This window comes from Pongo abelii, chromosome Y (assembly GCF_028885655.2).
Source record: "Pongo abelii isolate AG06213 chromosome Y, NHGRI_mPonAbe1-v2.0_pri, whole genome shotgun sequence".
Lineage (NCBI taxonomy): Eukaryota > Metazoa > Chordata > Mammalia > Primates > Hominidae > Pongo > Pongo abelii.
In genome coordinates, this window is record NC_072009.2 from 39,015,208 (window position 1) to 39,036,179 (window position 20,972).

The window sequence follows — 20,972 nt, forward strand, 5'->3', positions numbered from 1 at the left end:
CCTTACCTGGGACGCAGGCAGGGCTTTGAGGGCGGAGATTCCCCGTCATCTTGGACCGGCATCCTGTCCTGCACACTCAACTCCGGCCATGGCGGGGCGAGGGAGTAGGCCTGGGAGGAAGCTGATGATGGGAGGAAGCTGGCGCCTAATGACTCAGGAATACACAACTGCCCCTCGTCAGCGACAGGTGAAAATGAAGTCTTGTTGATGTTCCTTAATACCTCCTTCCCTGCTAGGCCACTCAGGGTGTCCCCAGAGACCAGTGATCTTTTTTCCTTCGTTCACCTTTCCTCTATCCCCCAGATAACCTGTAATCATTTTGTCTTCTAGTTCAACTTGCTCCCCATGTCTGACGTGTTGAGTCAAGATGAGCTGCGAGGAAAGCTACAACAAATGTTGAAGGATCGGGGAATACAGGGCACACTCAAGTATCGGATTGAGGTTTATCTGTTACATAACTTTTAAAAGTGTAAGCTGTAACAAGTAGGTCACATTTAAATTCATCCAAAGTTTGGGTTTTAAAACTATCCTGAAATATTACAGTCTCTTTGAATCCATTGAGAAAATTGTTGCGTTTGAATCGACTTTCAGGAGAATGTTCAAATACTTAATTGAACCCACAGTAAGATAGGAGAAGAAAGCATTTATATAATGAACACATTTTAGTAAGATGAGGCCTGTTTTATAAATCTGGCTTACTGGTTGCTAAACTAACAAGTGGGTGTGTAATACATTTGGACGAGGAATATTGACACCCTATAGAAAACACTAGTGTGCTGTTTTAATAGTTTGGGAATGAACACTTTCATCTTTAAACTATATTGATCTGCCTGCCTATTTAACTTGTGCAGGAAGTATCGTAGGTATGCTTTACATTTGGATTAACAGCTAGGAATAGCATTAGCTCAGTGTGTTTTCATTGCAATATGTATTTCAAAAGCATATTTTACATTTAAAATATGTAGATATATCCTGTGTATATATCCTTTTTAAATTTAAGTTATATGGTGTGAGCATTTCTCTATTTCCTTAAAAGTTTCTTGAAATCCTCATTTTTAGGGGTAACAGATTTATCTTTGGATATTTTTGTGACACAGGAGCAGTCCCTTGTTGAATATTTTGGCTATATTTTACAACAGTCCATAGAGGTGCGAGGAAATGGCAGAATTTTTTCTTATACTTCATATCTCAAGCATAAGCTACTGAAATGGGCTTCTAGGAAGTGAAGTGAAGAGTCTGCAAGTGGGTCTGGCTAATCACCAGGTTCACTTGGAAGCTGAGGAAACAGACATTTTTCTAGAGCACACTGGCCTTCTTGTTTCATGTGGTAAGACTTTTGCAAGGGAAAGTTTCTAACTTCTGGCCATAGATCTAGAAACATTACGGAAATAAAAGGAAGTTTTCTAATGAATATAACACATCTCTGTATACCTCTACTGAGAAAATCCTACTGAAGTTTTTTTAACTTTTCTTACTTCCCTCCCTCCTTCCTTCTTCCCTTCCTTTCTTCCTCCCATCCTTCTTTTCTTGCTTCCTTCCTTTCTCTTTTCCTCCCTCCCTTTCTCCCTCCCTCCCTTTATTTCTTCCTTCATTCTGCTCCTTCTTATTTTTTTTCCTTTCTTTTTTCCTTCCTCCGTTGCAAGACACAAATTCAAAACCAGCTAATTTGTGAGTAGGTGCACCCTGAATTGAACGAAGAATTGCAACCTCAGTCCACTTCAGTGCAAGGGAACTCCCTCTTACTTGTAGCCTCTAACTCTTCAGTCGCCGATCGCTAACAAAGATGTGACTGTGAGTCTTCACTTTCTGTTTTCTTTCCAGAAATTGGTTTAGAAAAGGAAAATGTAATGAATTTCCTTTTCTGTTTTGAACTTTTTATTAACAGTTTTTTCTCAGCAGACTGTAACATGCTGCATTATAGCTAATTGCTTTTAAACTAGTTCTGTTTCTCATTCCTCTTTGAAGTTACATCATACCTGCACATAATACATTTGTTATGTAACAAGTGGGTACTAAATTTGAAATTAATGTCTTGGTATCCCATTTAGTATTTTGTAAAATTGTGATCTACAATCTCTAAAGCTTTAAGAGCTAAAACTGGTTTATCTATTTTCCATGTTGTTTAATAAGACTTTCCCAATCTGCTGAATGTTTGCTCTGAGTTTGGCACTGTGATAAACACATGACAGATGTTTTGCATGTTACAGATGAGGAACCAGACTGCGGAGAGTTGAATCAAGTAACTTAAGTGATGTAATTCTGAAAAGTCTGTAAAGTTTCCAAATAACAAAGATACTTTCATTTTATTTTTTAGTACGTTTATAATTATTTTAACTATATTTCTCCACCATTATTTTTGAACATTCATCCCAGTTTAATATTTTAAAGCTAGATGCAGCAAAGTTTCCCTGTGAATATGCGTGTATGTTGTGGGGAGGAGGGGTGGTGTTTGTTGGCTTTGTTTTTTAGAGCAGTTTTTAGTTCACAGCCAGGTAGATGGAGAAGTACAAAGAGTTAGTATACACCCACTGTGCCTACACGTGCACAGTGTCTCCCACTTTCAACATCTTGTATCAAGTTGGTACATTTTCTACAATTGATAAACCTATCTTGACATGTCATTATTCCCAAAGTCTATCGTTTGCATTAAATTTCACTCTTGGTGGTGTGTATATGTCTTTATTTTCTTTATGTTGTCCATAGTTATCTAAACATTTCATATTCCAAATTTTTAAGGACACAAGAAGCTTGGTATTGTAATTATTTTCTTTGAGATGGACTATCACTCTGTTGCTCAGGCTGGAGTGCAGTGGCATGATCTCAGGCTGTAAAATTTGCCTCCTGGGTTGAAGAAATTCTCCCACCTCAGCTGCTCAAGTGGCTGTGATTACAGGTTTTCACCCAGGCATCTGGCTAATTTTTGTATTTCTAGTAGAGGTGGGCTTTCACCATGTTGGCCAGGTTTGTCTCAAATTCCTGATCTCAAGTGATCCCTTTGCCTCAGAATCCAAAAGTGCAGGGATTACAAATGTGAGCCACAATGCCTGGCCTTAGTAGAGGATTTGAATGAAAATTTTAAATATGTTGAGTTTCTTTATAAGCAACCAAATTTTACTTATCGGCTTTATAAATGTATTTACTTACATACTTATTTTTTAATAATAATGTCTCGCTTTTACTAAAGTCAGAAGGGCAGTGCCATAATCTCAGCTTACTGCAATAACTGCCTCCTGGTTTCAAGCAATTATACTACTGCAGCCTTTGAAGCAGCTGGGATTACAGGCACACACCACCCCATTCTGCTATTTTTTTTTTTAGTAGATCCTGGATTTCTTATGGTGGGCAGTGTTGTTTTGAATCCTGAGCTCATGTCATCTGCCCGCTTAGCCTGCCCAAGTGCTGTAATTACAACTGTGAGACATTGTACCTTGTCTGGAATTCATTTTTTATATATCTTTGTCTAATTTCCTAATCACTCTATATTCTACTTATTTTGTAATTACCAGTTGTATAATTCTTATGACAGGAATTCATCCCACTCAAACAACTTAATGGTTTCTCCTAATGGAAAATGCCAATGCTAAATGTTTTCTTTAAAGGAAATCCAGTTGAAAACATGTCAGTGTTCTCAGAGTAGACATAATTGATACATAGTGTAGTAGAAACAGATATAAATAGCTGCCCAAAATGTCTGTTTGAGGGTATTTTAAGTGCATTTTAATCATGATTGTAAAGACAGTGAAAATTTAGTTTATTTACATTTTTAAGCACTACTTTCAAAAAAATGTAATTGAATGACATTTGATGTAAAATACTTAGAGGTTAATTACCTGATCAAGAAAGATATTTTATTATTTTGACCTCAAAATGATTTTGTAATTTATCTAACAGTGTAAGAAAGAGCTTCAATTTTGCTTTGTAATCTTATTTTTTGAAGGATGTTTCTTAATCTCATATGCATAAGTATATTATAATATGTCATTTAAACACTGCTATAAACGTGTCTAATTAGGAACTTCTTATTTTGTTAACGTATTTATTATGCAGGATTGATTGCACTCAAAAGAATTCATCATACTTCCAGTTTCTAGAAATCACTGGTAAGATTAGTTTCTATAATCTACTTTGGTTTGTTAATTATAACTGAATAGCGTTATAAAGGGCAAAAAAATTTTTTAACAGGTCTCAGGATTTGATAAAGAAAACCAAAAATGTAGGAGCCTATGTATTTGTAAACTATAGCAAGGTTTTTCTATGTAATTTTCCTTATAAAAGAATGAAGCTAATTTTGAGTGAGAAGATTAAGACATTTAATTTCATTTCAATTACATGTTCTTCCTTGCTCACCACATCTTAGTTTGTAAACAATAGTTCACCTGTTCTGCAGGTCATTATTCCCATATTTTCATTTTTGTAATAAATTTATTTAGTCAAATATTAAAACTTCAGATGGCATCAAGGGTCGTGCAGACACACGAAAGGATAATGTTTGTAAACATATCCGCTGTTGGCAAAATTTTTTAGAAAAACAAAAACATTCAAAGAACTGCCTTTTAGCCCAGGTGTCTTTGTATACTAGGTATGCCTCTCAAATACAATTGATAGAGTATTAAATGCATTAATATGTCATTAATGAATAGAATATGTGTTTGGTAAAGTGTAATATAACTTTTGGTCTTAAATGTTTATGCAGACCTGATTAATTGCCTTAATTTTGGCCTTCATACAAAACTTTTATAAAATTTGTAAGTGCTGTGGGTTTCACACCATTGGTTAGACTTGATAACGGGCTTTGTAGCATGAACATAAGCTGGAAACTTGCCTTTTTATTCTTAGTTATCCCTTAGGTCTTTTAAAATAATCTGTGAGTGAGTAATGGTCTTTTTGTGTTGCTACCACCTTGGGATTTTTTCTGTTACATGCATTTCTATAATCCCCACAGACATTTATTCATTCATCCATTCATTCAGAACTTAATCATTTGAGTACATACTTTGTGCCACCCATTGTGTGTGTATATTAATTGCCAAGCTTCATTTTAATAATGTTAAGGAAGGAAGGAAAGAAGGAAAGAAGGAAGAAAGAAATAAAATAAAATAAACTGTGGTAGCAGTTCTCACATTTCTCACACTGTGACACCATCTTTTAATTTTTATGTAGTGAGATTGATAAATATTTCTCCTTATTGCTTCCAGGTTTTGTATCATGCTTGGGAAGGACTTTTTCCAGATTTACTCTTAAAAGTTATAACCAGAAAAAGAGGCTCATTCCTGGGATTCCAGCAACTTAGGAGGCCCAGGCAGGAGGATCACCTGAGGCCATGCGTTTGAGATCAGCTTGGGCAGGCAGCATAGGAAGAACCTGTCTATACAAATAATAATAATAATAATAATAAATAAATTAGCTCGGCGTGATGGATGGTGGTAAATTCCTGAGCGTTTTCAACATATAGAAAAGTTGAAACAATTGTAGTCAACACATACCTACAACCTAGATTTCACTATTACATTTGTATTATATATACTTCATCATTTTTAATCTGTCCATCTATTCATCTATCATACTTTTTTTTTTTAATTTCAAAGTACATTGCAGACACCTGTGCTTTCCCCTAAGAATGCTCTACTTTTGAACCAGAAGTCTGGCCTCTTACACACCTGACCATGCTTCTGTGTCCCAATTTCACCTGTTACTTTTTAATAGCTGAAAACCTTCAGGTTATTGATGGTCAATTGGCAGATGCTTTTCCTCAGCATATAAAGTTTGAGTTTTTAGAAATAAAACTAAATGAAGATAAGAGAGAAATAGAAAGGCTACTTCTGGCAGAAATGTGTCAGAAGGTAATCTTTATCTTGTTACAGTTAAGAAGTCATGTTTTTGATTGTCATCTAAAGATTTAAGCTTAGATATACTAAAAAATACCTGGAATTTTTAATACAAAATAGGGTACTTCACTGTTTTGCAAATCAATTTATTTCTGATGAGATTTGTTTATTCTTTTTGATTCGGTCCTACAAATACAGCAAATGGTATAAAATGATAGATTAAATAAATATAACATATTTGGACAGAACATTAATGTATAGCCTACCTGTGGAGAGAGAATCTGTTACTGCACTTATAAGATAATGACTGGAACTTTTACATTTGTAATCAATTTGCAATTGAAATTTTTTATGAAAGTTGTAAGAGAGTAGGAGAAGGAATTAGCTATGTTCTGAAATGATTTTGAGAAAGCTTGTCAAGCAGAATCTGGAAACTTTAGTCTTTGGAAGTAGAGTATCCTTGAGAGACATCAAAAGCACCAAAAGGTGGTATTTACAAATATTTTACTGGGTGGCTATTTCCTACAGCTATTTCTAGATTGATTCAAGGAATGAGATGTTACAAATGTTGGAACAGGTTTCCAGAAGAGCAGTAGTGACTGTGGCCAAGATTGCAAATTAAAGAAGGATGGGCCTTGAAAAGGATACAGATTTGCGTTATTTGAGACTTCTGGAAATGCAAGACCTGCAGAGGTGACCAGTCAAGTTGGAATGATGAGAAACACACCCTAAAAAATTTCATCTTGTCTGGCAAATTAAGGAGATAGATGAAAGGTTTCAGGAGCAGCTTTGAGGTGCAGAGTAGCTCATGTGGGTAATGGACGAACAACTCTTTAAAGCAGAGCAGACTGATTACCTGTACTGAAGGCACAGCTGTGGTTGGGGTAACCCTGGAAGTGAGAGAGACAAAACCACATGTTTGTAGGTGAGTTTTCTGTTCTACCTCAGGGGAGGAATTTTAAGGGTCTCTCTCTGCTGCCCCTTTCAGTGAGGGTATAAAGATGGAGATGCTTGGGAAGTGGAGATTTGCAGAACATAACTCAATATCCTTGAGAAAGGCAGACTATTTCGTGATGATTCCCTGGATCACCTGTGTAGTGATGGTAAGCAGAGGAGAGGGCAGATGGCTGGTAACCTCGGGGGAAAGGGAGTGTTGAGTGGTAGTCTCAGTGATCAAGAACTAGATCTGGAGAGACTGGCAGGTGGAAGAATAAAGATGGTCCAGGAGTGCAGAATCACAGAATGAGGTTTCAGGTAGAGAGTGGAAATCAAAGTCACCGTGCTGCCATTGGATGGAGCCATGGAAATAAGCAAGAGTAAAGATCCTTGGAGTGAAGGAGTCATCAGGACCCCAAGGGTCATCCATGTGGCCATTTGTTTTACTTTATTTTATTTTATTATTACTAGACTTTAAGTTTTAGGGTACATGTGCACAATGTGCAGGTTAGTTACGTATGTATACATGTGCCATGCTGAGTGCTGCACCCATTAACTCACCATTTAGCATTAGGTATATCTTCTAATGCTAGCCCTCCCCCATCCTCCCACCCCACAACAGTCCCCAGAGTGTGACGTTCCCCTTCCTGTGTCCATGTGTTCTCATTGTTCTATTCCCATCTATGGGTAAGAACGTGCGGTGTTTGGTTTTTTGTCTTTGCGATAGTTTACTGAGAATCATGATTTCCAATTTCATCCATGTCCCTACAAAGGACATGAACTCATCACTTTTTATAGCTGCATAGTATTCCATGGTGTATATGTGCCACATTTTCTTAATCCAGTCTATCATTGTTGGACATTTGCGTTGGTTCCAAGTCTTTGCTATTATGAATAATGCCACAATAAACATACGTGTGCATGTGTCTTTATAGCAGCATGATTTATAAATCCAGCTGGTGAGGAGTTGCGTTTCTTTGGAGGAGGAGAGGCACTTGGCTTTTTAGAGTTTCCAGTTTTTCTGCTCTCTTTTTTCCCCATGTTTGTGGTTTTATCTACTTTTGGTCTTTGATGATAGTGATGTACAGATGGGTTTTTGGTGTGGATGTCCTTTATGTTTGTTAGTTTTCCTTCTACCAGACAGGACCCTCAGCTGCAGTTCTATTGGAGTTTGCTAGAGGTCCACTCCAGACCCTTTTTGCCTGGGTTTCAGCAGTGGTGGCTGCAGAAGAGCGGATATTGGTGAACCACAAATGCTGCTGCCTGATCATTCCTCTGGTTGTTTTGTCTCAGAGGAGAACCTGGTTGTGTGAGGTGTCTGTCCGCCCCTACTGGGGGGTGCCTCCCAGCTAGGCTTTTCGGGGGTCAGGGTCCCACTTGAGGAGGCAGTCTGCCCATTCTCAGTTCTCAAGCTGGGTGCTGAGAGAACCACTGCTCTCTTCAAAGCTGTCAGAGATGGACATTTTAGTCTGCAGAGCTTACTGCTGTCTTTTTATTTGTCTGTGCCCTGTCCCCAGAGGTGGAGCCTACAGAGGCAGGCAGGCCTTCTTGAGCTGTGGTGGGCTCCTCAAATTTGGGGCTTCCCAGCTGCTTTGTTTACCTAAGCAAGCCTGGGCAATGGCAGGCCCCCCTCCCCCAGCCTCCCTGCCACCTTCCAGTTTGATCTCAGACTGCTGTGCTAGCAATCAGCAAGGCTCCGTGGGCATAGGACCCTCTGAGCCAGGTGCGGGATAGAATCCCCTGGTGAGCTGTTTTTAAGCCTGTCAGAAAAGTGCGGTATTAGGTTGGGAGTGACCCAATTTTCCAGGTGCCATCTGTCACCCCTTTGTTTGACTAGGAAAGGGAACTCCCTGACCCCTTGGGCTTCCTGAGTGAGGCAGTGCCTCGCCCTGCTTTGGCTCATGCATGGTGCGCTGCGCCAATTGTCCTGCACCCACTCTCTGGCACTCCCTAGTGAGATGAGCCCGGTACCTCAGATGGAAATGCAGAATTCACAGGTCTTCTGCGTAGCTCACGCTGGGAGCTGTAGACTGGAGCTCTTCCTATTTGGCCATCTTGGCTCCCTCCACCAACTTTTTTTCCCATGTGGCCATTTGATCTCATCACCAGGAAAGTAACTTGAAGGAGATGAAGGGGATGAGGAGTGACAGGGAGTTTGTGTTGGCAAGTTGGATTGGATCTACTCCTTTAAGAAATTTTATTCCTTTTCCATGTGTGTGTCTTAGACCACGCAGTATTTACAGCAGTATTTCAAACATACATCTAAAACTGCTGCTGCCAGATGTTAAAAGTATGAAGTCTTCCCCCTAGTGCCCACTCTTGCTTGGATCTTCTCAATGAGACATAGTTGTTTAATGCTAAGGGCACTCACTCTAAAATTTTCCATAGCATTTCTGGAAATTCAGCTTACTTCAGTTATAAAACTGGACATTGGACACACAGATCTTACAGATGATTAGATTGTGTTTAGACTAATAACTTCATCTTCAAGATAGGTGACTGACTAAATTTCTGTTTATTCAACTGCAAATATCTGAAGCCTTTGAGGAAGATTGTCATTCTCATAAAAACCACCATGCCTGTATTTCCCAACCTGGAATATCAAACCCCTTCTTTCCCTGATAAAACCATAGGGTCATTCGAGTCCCAGCTTTGATGTCACCCCTGAGATGCCTTCCCTGACTCCCACTGAGCAACTCATTTAGGCCTTATTCCTGCCTGCAGTCTTTATTTACCTCAGTTATAAAATTATCCTATCTCAGTGTGATTGTTTCTCCCTGACTATACTGTGAGGTCTTCAGAGATGAGGACTACATCTGTCTACATTTTTATATCCAGTTCCTAGTATGCTGCTTGATATATGATAGATAGTAAGTTCTTGCTCTGTGAAGACAAAAGTGGAATGTTGGCTCATTCATTTACAAGTTCATATGAGCTTACTAACTCTGAATCACAATGACTCATGAACATTTTGATGACTCAGAAACATTTAGGCAACACCACCACTAAAATCCATGAGGATTTTATTTCTTTGGAGTTTTATTGCTGAAAGTACATTTTGTTTATTTTCCTGAAGAACTTCCCAAATTTTAGTTAAGGGGGCTAGGTCTGGTGGCTCATGCTTGTAGTTTTAGGACTTTGAGAGGCTAGATGGGGATCTCATTTGAGCTCAGAGGTTCAACACCAGTCTGGTCAGCATGGCACCACCCCATCTCTACAAAAAAATAGGGGAACTTGGTGGTTTGTGTTTGTAGTCTAACTCAGCTACTCAAAAGGCTGAGGTAGGATGATGCCTTGAGTCTGGGAGGCAGGGGTTGCAATTTTCCAAAATCATAACACTGCACTCAAGCCTGAACAACAGAGCAGAACCGAGTCTCAAAACAAAAATTACCTAAAATTACCTAAGGGACTGAGATATGTTAATTAAGTAGCATAAATTGAATGGGGATGTTAGAAATATATGAAAATTTACTGTAACAGAAGTTGGGAGAGTAAATACTTGTGCAGCTGGAATAGCTAGTTGAGTTATACATTGAATTGGATTTTTTCTTGTGTTTTGAGATATAGTTTTAATCTTTTTCCCAGGCTGGAGTGCAATGGCACTACTTCGACTCACTGAAATCTCTGCCTCCCAGGTTCAAGTGATGCTTCTGCCTCAGCCTCCCAGTTAGCTGGGATTAAAAGTGCTGACCACCTTACCCAGTTAATTTTTGTAATTTTTATACAGATGTGGTTTCACCATATTGGGAAAGGCGGTTCTCAAGTTTTGACCTTGGGTGATCAGCCTGTTTTGGCCTCACAAAGGACTAGGATTACAGCAGTGAATCACCATTCGCAGCTGAGTAGGAATCACTTGAAGGTGAAATTGTATTTTTTTTTTATCATGATTAAGGGTACATGTGCACAATGTGCAGGTTAGTTACATATGTATACATGTGCCATGCTGGTGTGCTGCACCCATTATCTCGCTATTTAGCATTAGGTATATCACCTAATGCTATCCCTCCCCCCTCCCCCCACCCCACAACAGCCCCCAGAGTGTGATGTTCCCCTTCCTGTGTCCATGAGTTCTCATTGTCCGTTTCCCATCTATGAGTGAGAACATGTGGTGTTTGTTTTTTTGTCCTTGGCATAGTTTACTGAGAATGATGATTTCCAATTTCATCCATGTCCCTACAAAGAACATGAACTCATCATTTTTTATGGCTGCATAGTATTCCATGGTGTATATGTGCCATATTTTCTTAATCCAGTCTATCATTGTTGGACATTTGGGTTTGTTCCAAGTCTTTGCTATGGTGAATACTGCCACAATAAACATACGTGTGCATGTGTCTTTATAGCAGCATGATTTATAGTTTTTTGGGTATATACCTAGTAATGGGAAGGCTGGGTCAAATGGTATTTCTAGTTCTCCATCCCTGAGGAATCGCCACACTGACTTCCACAATGGCTGAACTAGTTTACAGTCCCCCCAACAGTGTGAAAGTGTTCCTATTTCTCCAAATCCTCTCCGGCACCTGTTGTTTCCTGACTTTTTAATGATTGCCATTCTAACTGGTGTGAGATGGCATCTAACTGTGGTTTTGATTTGCGTTTCTCTGATGACCAGTGATGATGAGCATTTCTTCATGTGTTTTTTGGCTGCATAAATGTCTCCTTTTGAGAAGTGTCTGTTCATGTCCTTCGCCCACTTTTTGATGGGGTGGTTTGTTTCTTCTTGTAAATTTGTTGGATTTCATTGTAGATTCTGGATATTAGCCCTCTATCAGATGAGTAGGTTTTGAAAATTTTCTCCCAGGTTACCTGTTCACTCTAATGGTAGTTTCTTTTGCTGTGCAATAGCTCTTTAGTTTAATTAGACCCCATTTGTCAATTTTGGCTTTTGTTGCCATTGCTTTTGGTGTTTTAGACATGAAGTCCTTGTCCATGCCTATGTCCTGAATGGTAATGCCTAGGTTTTCTTCTAGGATTTTTATGGTTTTAGGTCTAACATTTAAGTCTTTAATCCATCTCGAATTAATTTTTGTATAAGGTGTAAGGAAGGGATCCAGTTTCAGCTTTCTACATATGGCTAGCCAGTTTTCCCAGCACCATTTATTAAATAAGGAATCATTTCCCCATTGCTTGTTTTTCTCAGGTTTGTCAAAGATCAGATAGTTGTAGATATGTGGCATTATTTCTGAGGGCTCTGTTCTGTTCCGTTGATCTATATCTCTGTTTTGGTACCAGTACCATGCTCTTTTCATTACTGTAGCCTTGTAGTACAGTTTGAAGTCAGATCGCGTGATGGCTCCAACTTTGTTCTTTTGGGTTAGGAATCACTTGCCGTTGTGGGCTCTTTTTTGGTTCCATATGAACTTTAAAGTAGTTTTTTCCAATTCTGTGAAGAAAGTCATTGGTAGCTTGATGGGGATGGCATTGAATCTATAAATTACCTTGGGCAGTATGGCCATGTTCACAATATTGACTCTTCCTACCCATGAGCATGGAATGTTCTCCAATTTTATTGTATCCTCTTTTATTTCATTGAGCAGTGGTTTATAGTTCTCCTTGAAGAGGTCCTTCATGTCCCTTGCAAGTTGGATTCCTAAGTATTTTATTCTAATTGAAGCAATTGTGAATGGGAGTTCACTCATGATTTGGCTCTCTGTTGGTCTATTATTGGTGTATAAGAATGCTTGTGATTTTTGTACATTGATTTTGCATTCTCAGACTTTGCTGAAGTTGCTTATCAGTTTAAGGAGAATTTGGGCTGAGACAATGGGGTTTTCTAGATATACAATCATGTTGTCTGCAAACAGGGAGAATTTGACTTCCTCTTTTCCTAATTGAATAGCCTTTATTTCCTTCTCCTGCCTAATTGCCCTGACCAGAACTTCCAACACTATGCTGAATAGGAGTGGTGAGAGAGGGCATCCCCGTCTTGTGCCAGTTTTCGAAGGGAATGCTTCCAGCTTTTGCCCATTCAGTATTATATTGGCTGTCAATTTGTTATAGATAGCTCTTATTATTTTGAGATAGTTCCCATCTATACCTAATTTATTGAGAGTTTTTAGCATGAAAGGTTGTTGAATTTTGTCAAAGACCTTTTCTGCATCTATTGAGATAATCATGTGGTTTTTGTCTTTGGTTCTTTTTATATGCTGGATTACATTTATTGATTTGCATATGTTGAACAAGTGTTGCATCCCATGGATGAAGCCCACTTCATCATGGTGGATAAGCTTTTTGATGTGCTGCTGGATTCGGTTTGCCGGTGTTTTATTGAAGATTTTTGCATCAATGCTCATCGAGGATATTGGTCTAAAATTCTCTTTTTTTGTTGTGTCTCTGCCCGGCTTTGGTATCGGGATGATGCTGGCCTCATAAATTGAGTTAGGGGTGATTTCCTCTTTTTCTATTGATTGGAATAGGTTCAGAAGGAATGGTACCAGTTCCTCCTTATACCTCTGGTAGAATTTGGCTGTGAATCCATCTGGTCCTGGACTCTTTTTGGTTGGTAAGCTATTGATTATTGCCACAATTTCAGAGCCTGTTATTGGTCTATTCAGAGATTCAACTTCTTCCTGGTTTAGTCTTGGGACGGTGTATGTGTCAAGGAATCTCTCCATTTCTTCTACATTTTCTAGTTTATTTGTGTAGAGGTGTTTGTAGTATTCCTGATGGTAGTTTTTATTTCTGTGGGATTGGTGGTGATAACCCCTTTATTATTTTTTATTGCATGTATTTGATACTTCTCTCTTTTCATCTTTATTTTTCTTGCTAGCGGTCTATCAATTTTTTTGATCCTTTAAAAAAAAACAGCTCCTGGATTCATTAATATTTAGATTTTTTTTCTATTTCCTTCAGTTCTGCTCTGATTTTAGTTATTTCTTTCGTTTTCCTGTTTTTTGAATGTGTTTGCTCTTTCTATTCTAGTTCTTTTAATTGTGATGTTATGGTGTCAATTGTGGATCTTTCCTGTGTTCTCTTGTGGGCATTTAGTGTTATAAATTTCCCTCTACACACTGCTTTGAATGTGTCCCAGAGATTCTAGTACATTGTGTCTTTGCTCTTATTAGTTTCAAAGAACATCTTTATTTCTGCCTTCATTTCTTTATGTACCCAGCAGTCATTCAGGAGCAGGTTGTTCAGTTTCCATGTAGTTGAGCAGTTTTGAGTGAGTTTCTTAATCCTGAGTTCTAGTTTGATTGCACTCTGGTCTGAGAGACTGTTTGTTATAATTTCTGTTCTTTTACATTTGCTGAGGTGAGCTTAACTTCCAACTATGTGGTCAATTTTGGAATAGATGTGATGTGGTGCTGAATAAAATGTATATTCTGATGATTTGAGATGGAGAGTTCTGTAGACGTCTATTAGGTCAGCTTGGTGCAGAGCTGAGTTCAATTCCTGGGTATGCTTTTTAAATTTCTGTCTCCTTGATCTGTCTAATGTTGACAGTGGGGTGTTAAAGTCTCCCATTATTATTGTGTGGGAGTCTAATTCTCTCTGTAGGTCACTCAGGACTTGCTTTATGAATCTGGGTGTTCCTGTATTGGGTGCATATGTGTTTAGAATAGTTAGCTCTTCTTGTTGAATTGATCCCTTTATCACTATGTAATGACCTACTTTGTCTTTTTTGATCTTTGTTGGTTGAAAGTCTGTTTTATCAGAGACTAGGATAGTAACCCCTGCCTCTTTTGTTTTCCATTTTCTTGGTAGATCTTCCTCCATCCTTTTATTTTTAGCCTATGTGTGTCTCTGCGCGTGAGATGGGTTTCCTGAATACAGCACACTGATATGTCTTGATTCTTTATCCAATTTGCCAGTCTGTGTCTTTTAATTGGAGCATTTAGTCCATTTACATAGAAGGTTAATATTGTTATGTGTGAATTTGATCCTGTCATTATGATGTTAGCTGGTTATTTTGCTCATTAGTTAATGCAGTTTCTGCCTAGCCTTGATGGTCTTTACAATTTGGCATGTTTTTGCAGTGGCTGGTACTGGTTGTTCCTTTCCGCGTTTAGTGCTTCCTTCAGGAGCTCTTTTAGGTCAGTCCTGATGGTGACAAAATCTCTGAGCATTTGCTTGTTTGTAAAGTATTTTATTTCTCCTTCACTTCTGAAGCTTAGTTTGGCTGAATATGAAATTCTGGGTTGAAAATTCTTTTGTTTAAGAATGTTGAATGTGACCCTCCCTCTCCACTGGCTTGTAGAGTTTCTGCTGAGAGATCTGCTGTTAGTCTGATGGGCTTCCCTTTGTGGGTAACCCGACCTTTGTCTCTTGCTGCCCTTAAAATTTTTTCCTTCATTTCAACTTTGGTGAATCTGACAATTATGTATCTTGTACTTGCTCTTCTCCAGGAATATCTCTGTGGTGTTCTCTGTATTTCCTGAATCTGAATTTTGGCCTGCCTTGCCAGATTGGGGAAGTTCTCCTAGATAATATCCTGCAGCGTGTTTTCCAACTTGGTTCCGTTCTCTCCGTCACTTTCAGGTACACCAATCAGATGCAGATTTAGTCTTTTCATATAGTCCCACATTTCTTGGTGGTTTTGTTCCTTTCTTTTCATTCTTTTTTCTCTAAACTTCCCGTCTTGCTTCATTTCATTCATTTCATCTTCCATCACTGATACCCTTTCTTCCAGTTGATCGCATCGTCTCCTGAGTCTTCTGCATTCTTCACGTATTTTTCAAGCCTTGGCTTTCAGCTCCATCGGCTCGTTTAAGCAATTGTTTGTATTCATTTTTCTAGTTATACATTCGTCTATAGTTTTTTCAAGGTTTTCAACTTCTTTGCCTTTGGTTTGAATTTCCTCCGGTAGCTCGGAGTAGTTTGATTGTCTGAAACCTTCTTCTTTCCACTCATCAAATTCATTCTCTGTCCAGCTTTTTTTCATTGCTGGTGAAGAACTGCATTCCTTTGGAGGAGGAGAGGTGCTCTGTTTTTTAGAGTTTCAAGATTTTCTGCTCTCATTTTTCCGCATCTTTGTGGTTTTATATACTTTTGGTCTTTGATGATGGTGATGTACAGATGGGTTTTTGGTGTGGATGTCCTTTCTGTTTCTTAGTTTTCCTTCTAACAGACAGTACCCTCAGCTGCAGGTCTGTCGGAGTTTGCTAGAGTTCCACTCCAGACCCTGTTTGCCTGAGTATCAGCAGTGGTGTCTGCAGAACAGCGGATTTTCGTGATCTGCGAATGCTACTGTCTGATCGTTCCTCTGCAAGTTTTGTCTCAGAGGAGTACCCGGCCGTGTCAGGTGTCAGTCTGCCTCTACTGCGGAGTGCCTCTCAGTTAGGTGCCCGGGGGTCAGGGGTCAGGGACCCACTTGAGGAGGCAATCTGCCTATTCTAATAACTCCAGCTTCGTGCTGGGAGACCCACTTCTCTCCTCAAAGCAGTCAGACCATGACATTTAAGTCTGCAGATGTTACTGCTGTCTTTTTTTTTGTCTGTACCCTGCCCCCAGATTTGGAGCCTACAGAGGCAGGCAGGCCTCCTTGAGCTGGGGTGGACTCCACCCAGTTCGAGCTTCTGGACTGTTTTGTTTACCTAAGCAAGCTTGGGCAATGGCGGGCACCCCTTCCCCAGCCTCGCTGCTGCCTTGCCGTTTAATCTCAGACTGCTGTGTGAGCAATCAGCGAGACTCTGTGGGCATAGGACCCTCCAAGCTAGGTGCGGGATATAATCTCTTGGTACACCATTTCCTAAACCAGGAAGAAAAGCGCAGTATTCATGTGGGTGTGGCCTGATTTTCCAGGTGCCCTCTGCCACCCATTTCCTTTACCAGGAAAGGGAACTCCCTGACCCTTTCCACTTCCCGATTGAGGCAATGTCTTACCCTACTTCAGCTGGTGCATGATGCACTGCACCCACTGTCCTGCACCCACTGTCTGGCACTCCCTAGTGAGATGAACTTGGTACCTCAGATGGAAATACAGAAATCACTCGTCTTCTGTGTCACTTATGCTGGGAGCTGTAGACTGGAGCTGTTCCTATTCCGCCATCTTGGCTCTGAAATTGGATTCTTAATTTCTGTAGTAAGCAGTATATTTATTTCAAGTTGTTCGACTTTCGTTAACTTTCTTGCTAAAACATAATACCTTTTTTTTTTTTTTGAGAAACAGTCTTTCTCTGTCACTCAGGCTGGAGAGCAGTGCTGTGATCTTGGCTTACTGCAAATTTCACCTTTCAAGTTCAAGCAATTTCCTGCCTCAACCCCCTGAGTAGCTGGAATTACAGGTGTCTGCCACCACGCCCAGGTAACTTTTGTATTTTCAGTAGAGATGGGGTTTTACCGCCTTGGCCTGTGTGATCTTCAACTCCTGACCTCGTGATCTGTCTGCCTCAGCCTCCCAAAATGTGGGGTTACAAGCATGAGCCACCATAACCGGCCAAAATTAATGCTTTTTTACAGATTGAAACAAGAAAGTTTATGTTCAAAGGCTTCTTTTGCCAAAAGATATAGATTTGTTAAGAGGAAAAAAAAGCAAAGCTGAAGCAGAGAGTTGAAGCTTTTGAATTATATGTATTCAAGTTTATTTTGAATATTCAGAATGATGAGATTAAAAAGAATTTCTAAATATATGTCTAAATGTTGTAGTGTTTATTGATGAGTAGAATTCTTTCTTATAAGGGTGGTATCACCCGGCAATAGAAGTTACACATTAGCAGAAACAAACATCAGGGCTGTGTTTTTGAAATATTAAACTTTAACTTGAAATGCTATCACTAGGCTACAGTAACACCAAATAGAAAATTTGGAGATGCTGTTAATACTTGAACAGATCATACGTTTTAAAGTTAACTTCAGACCTTCATGTCTGATATTTTTGTATGTTTATGTATTGTAACTGAATTCCAAATATCCAGGCCTGTGGCTTTTACCTGCTCTGTGCTCAAAAAAAGGAAATATTGTGGTTTGACTTGTACTGGATGAAACTATTTCTCAATGCTATTCACTTTTTCTGTGTGCTCACAAATGTTTCATCCTTCATATATTACCTGGGATTGACAGCAAGCTCACCTGTCTATAGTTTGCCCAAGAAACCTTCTTTTCCATTGGGAATATTCTGTGAATTGACACCCATAGATATTTTAGGGCTTTCAGCTCATTAAAGAATTTGTCCCTATTGTATTTAATGTTGTTTTCTCACTTCTGTAGGTTTGATTTTTTATTTCAGCCCGCTGTGTACCTTACTCTCTTTTTGGCAGTAACGAGAAGGTAAATTAAACAAGAGAGAGAGAGAAAAAAAAGAGAAACATTAGGGCAGGGAGTGTGTGTCACTTTTTTTACCTCCGTTTTCTCTACTCCTTTTCCCTTCTCTCAGCATATATACACAATCAATGTAGTTTACCTCTCCATGCCATTCCAGATTACCAGAAGAGGGAGCTAATGCCTGGAGCTTTTAACTGTTCCTAGACTAGCTAATGTTTTGCAGTACTCAGGATGGCTGGATCTCATCTCCTGTGAATCCACCTCCCTGGCTGGGGAGTTGGTGTAACGTGTGATTTCAAGTCTCCCTATGAAGAGCATTCTATTCTTAAATATTTGGAAGCCCTGAATGACCCATCTATCTGTTGCCCTCTCTTTTGGTACTTGATCAATATTCAATCAATAGTTTTTTTGTTGTTGTTTTGTAGGGATATTTTGTTGGTGTTGTTTCAGTTTTAAGAGACAGGGTCTTGCTATGTTGTCCAGGCTGGTCACATAGCAGTTTTAGTCTGTTGAACTAAAAACGTGTCATTTGATGTTTTCCCTAAATTTGTTAACTCTGCTGTTATAGTTGATTTACTTTATGTTTTTTGCTAATTTCAGGACCCAAAAACTCCAGGAAGAAAAATAAAAGCATGACTGAGGACTTAGGAGATGGGAGCAGAATACAAAGTGTCTTGAGGAAAACTGTGACTGAAACATAAAAAACGAACTTCTAAAGTAATTGGCACATTTGAAGGAGTAATATGTTTAAATTACATTGGCAGATATATAACAAAAGCCGAGGAAGTAGTCTATGATCAATCTTTTATGCAAACTTTAGTGTTTAAAAAATACATATGTTCATCAATAACCAATATATTCCTGCATTTGAGTTAGGGTAGCTATTAAAAGATAAGGTGGAGAAAAGCACACCCTCTGTTCTTCATATTCATGGCTTCTCAAATATTTATCAAGGGCTGTGATTTGCTTTAACTTTCAGGGCATATTGTGACTTGCTCAGGTTGCATAGATAATAAGCTGCAAAGTTTGAATTATAATAACTTTTAGTTTCTTTTTCTCTACCACACTCATACTGCCACAAAGATGGGGATATCTAGCAACGCATAAATTATAAAATTAAAAAAAAGGTTTAAGACCATATTAAAAAAATGAAATAAAGTAAAATAAAATCAAAATTGAAATTAAACAAAATCAACTTAAAAAAAGCTTATCATGCTGTAAAAAAAATTACACTTAGTAGTCAGATTTTTTGTCAGTGAACGTGTGTCTTGTATTCTTTCATGATTCTGGAAAGACATAATCACAAAAAAGAGCTAAAATTAACTATGTGGGGCAAATATTGATAAAGGAAAGCAAAATATGGACAACTGTGATTACTTTGGCTTTGCTTTACTCTCACCTTGTGTATTAGTGAGTAATACCTGTGTTCTAAGACCCTATGCCCATGTTGTAAGTTTTCAGTGTGTTCGAAAGCATCTGACACATAAAAAATGCTCAGTTAATATTTGCTGTTAATGTGTCCAGAGGAAATGACTCAACTTAGGTGCTCTGGGTATTTATTTCACCTGTTTTTAATTGCCTCCCTCATAATTTATCATCAATATTCCATTACACAGAACTTGCAAAGGTTTCTTGAGGTTATTCTATAAACACATTCTATTTGTAAAAAATAGACCAGTTCTTTATAGATTCTGAATTCCCAATATATTCTCAATATATTTTCATAAATCTGTAGTTGTCAAGAAGTTGGCAGCAGCTTATTGCCTCTGGTACATATTACTTCTAACCATGAGAGACTTTATTTTTCCATTGAAAATGAAGTATTTTATGGAATTTTTGTCAGTTTCTATATTAAAATAGCTGACATGAAGTTTCTGTAATTTTTTAGTAATACATTTATTAGTATTTTTTACTAACTTTTAGTTTCACATTTAGTAATTTTTAGATTAAAGTATGTTAATTTTATATAGTTATGGAGCTAGTGAACTATTTGGTACTATTGTGACAGCTTGCATGGCCTGCATGGTGTCTTTCTGGCTTTGGGAATTCTCGTTTGACTTTGGCAAGTCTTGGAGTTTGGGGACTGTTCACAACAGGAGTGTTTCTTGATCGTTTTGGAATCAAAATCAACTTGTAAAAGCTGAGAAAGAAAAGTAAAAATGTGAAAGTGTGCCTTTGGATATTGCTAATTCAGATATAATGCTTTCAGCACCTGGTTCCCTGGACTGGGCTTGGTCCCTGGGCCCAAAGTCCTTACGTTTGTTTGGGCTGGGCAGATAGTACAGGTGGGTTGAAAGTGACTGTCTAATTATCATTTGGGATTGAGCCTGTTGTGTGCTGTGTACATTTAACTACCTTCCCTGTTGTTTGGGCCAGTTGAGACCAACTGGAAAGTAATGCTTTCAGTAACCTTAGGAAAACAAAACCCTGCTTTTTGTATGATTGTGCTTTATAACATCAAGGCAGTGTTTTGTTGGACATTTTATGTTTGAAAGTCATATCCCTGGCTTTAGTACTGAGGGAATTTGAAGTCCTGCAATGTCATATTCAGTGTCCCCAGGTGTATCTGTACCATAGCTAAGGTCCTGCATTGGTAAGCATCTTTCTGGAAAGGCAACTGTGAGACTTGTATTTACTCGTTCTGATTCTCAGATATCAACTTGAACTAACGGATGACTGCATCATTAGAACTAATTGAGTGATTGAAGAGGAAAGGAAGAATAAAGGTGATGTTTGGGTGGAGCCAGAAGCCATAGTTTTCAGGTTTGATACAAGATATTAGCTTCCCTAGTTGAGTCTGTTTTATATTAAAAAAAAGCTTACACTGTTTTTCTTTTCTATAGTACACTTTTTTGTGTAATATTAATTATGTAAAATTTTTTTAAAAAAACATTGTGTTCCTGCCTTTTGAGAAACCATTACTTTTAATATTTTATATAAACAGAAAGGCCAGTGATTTTTTCTGGATATTTTATTAAACTTTGTTTCAATAAATTTTGATAAATCTGCAAT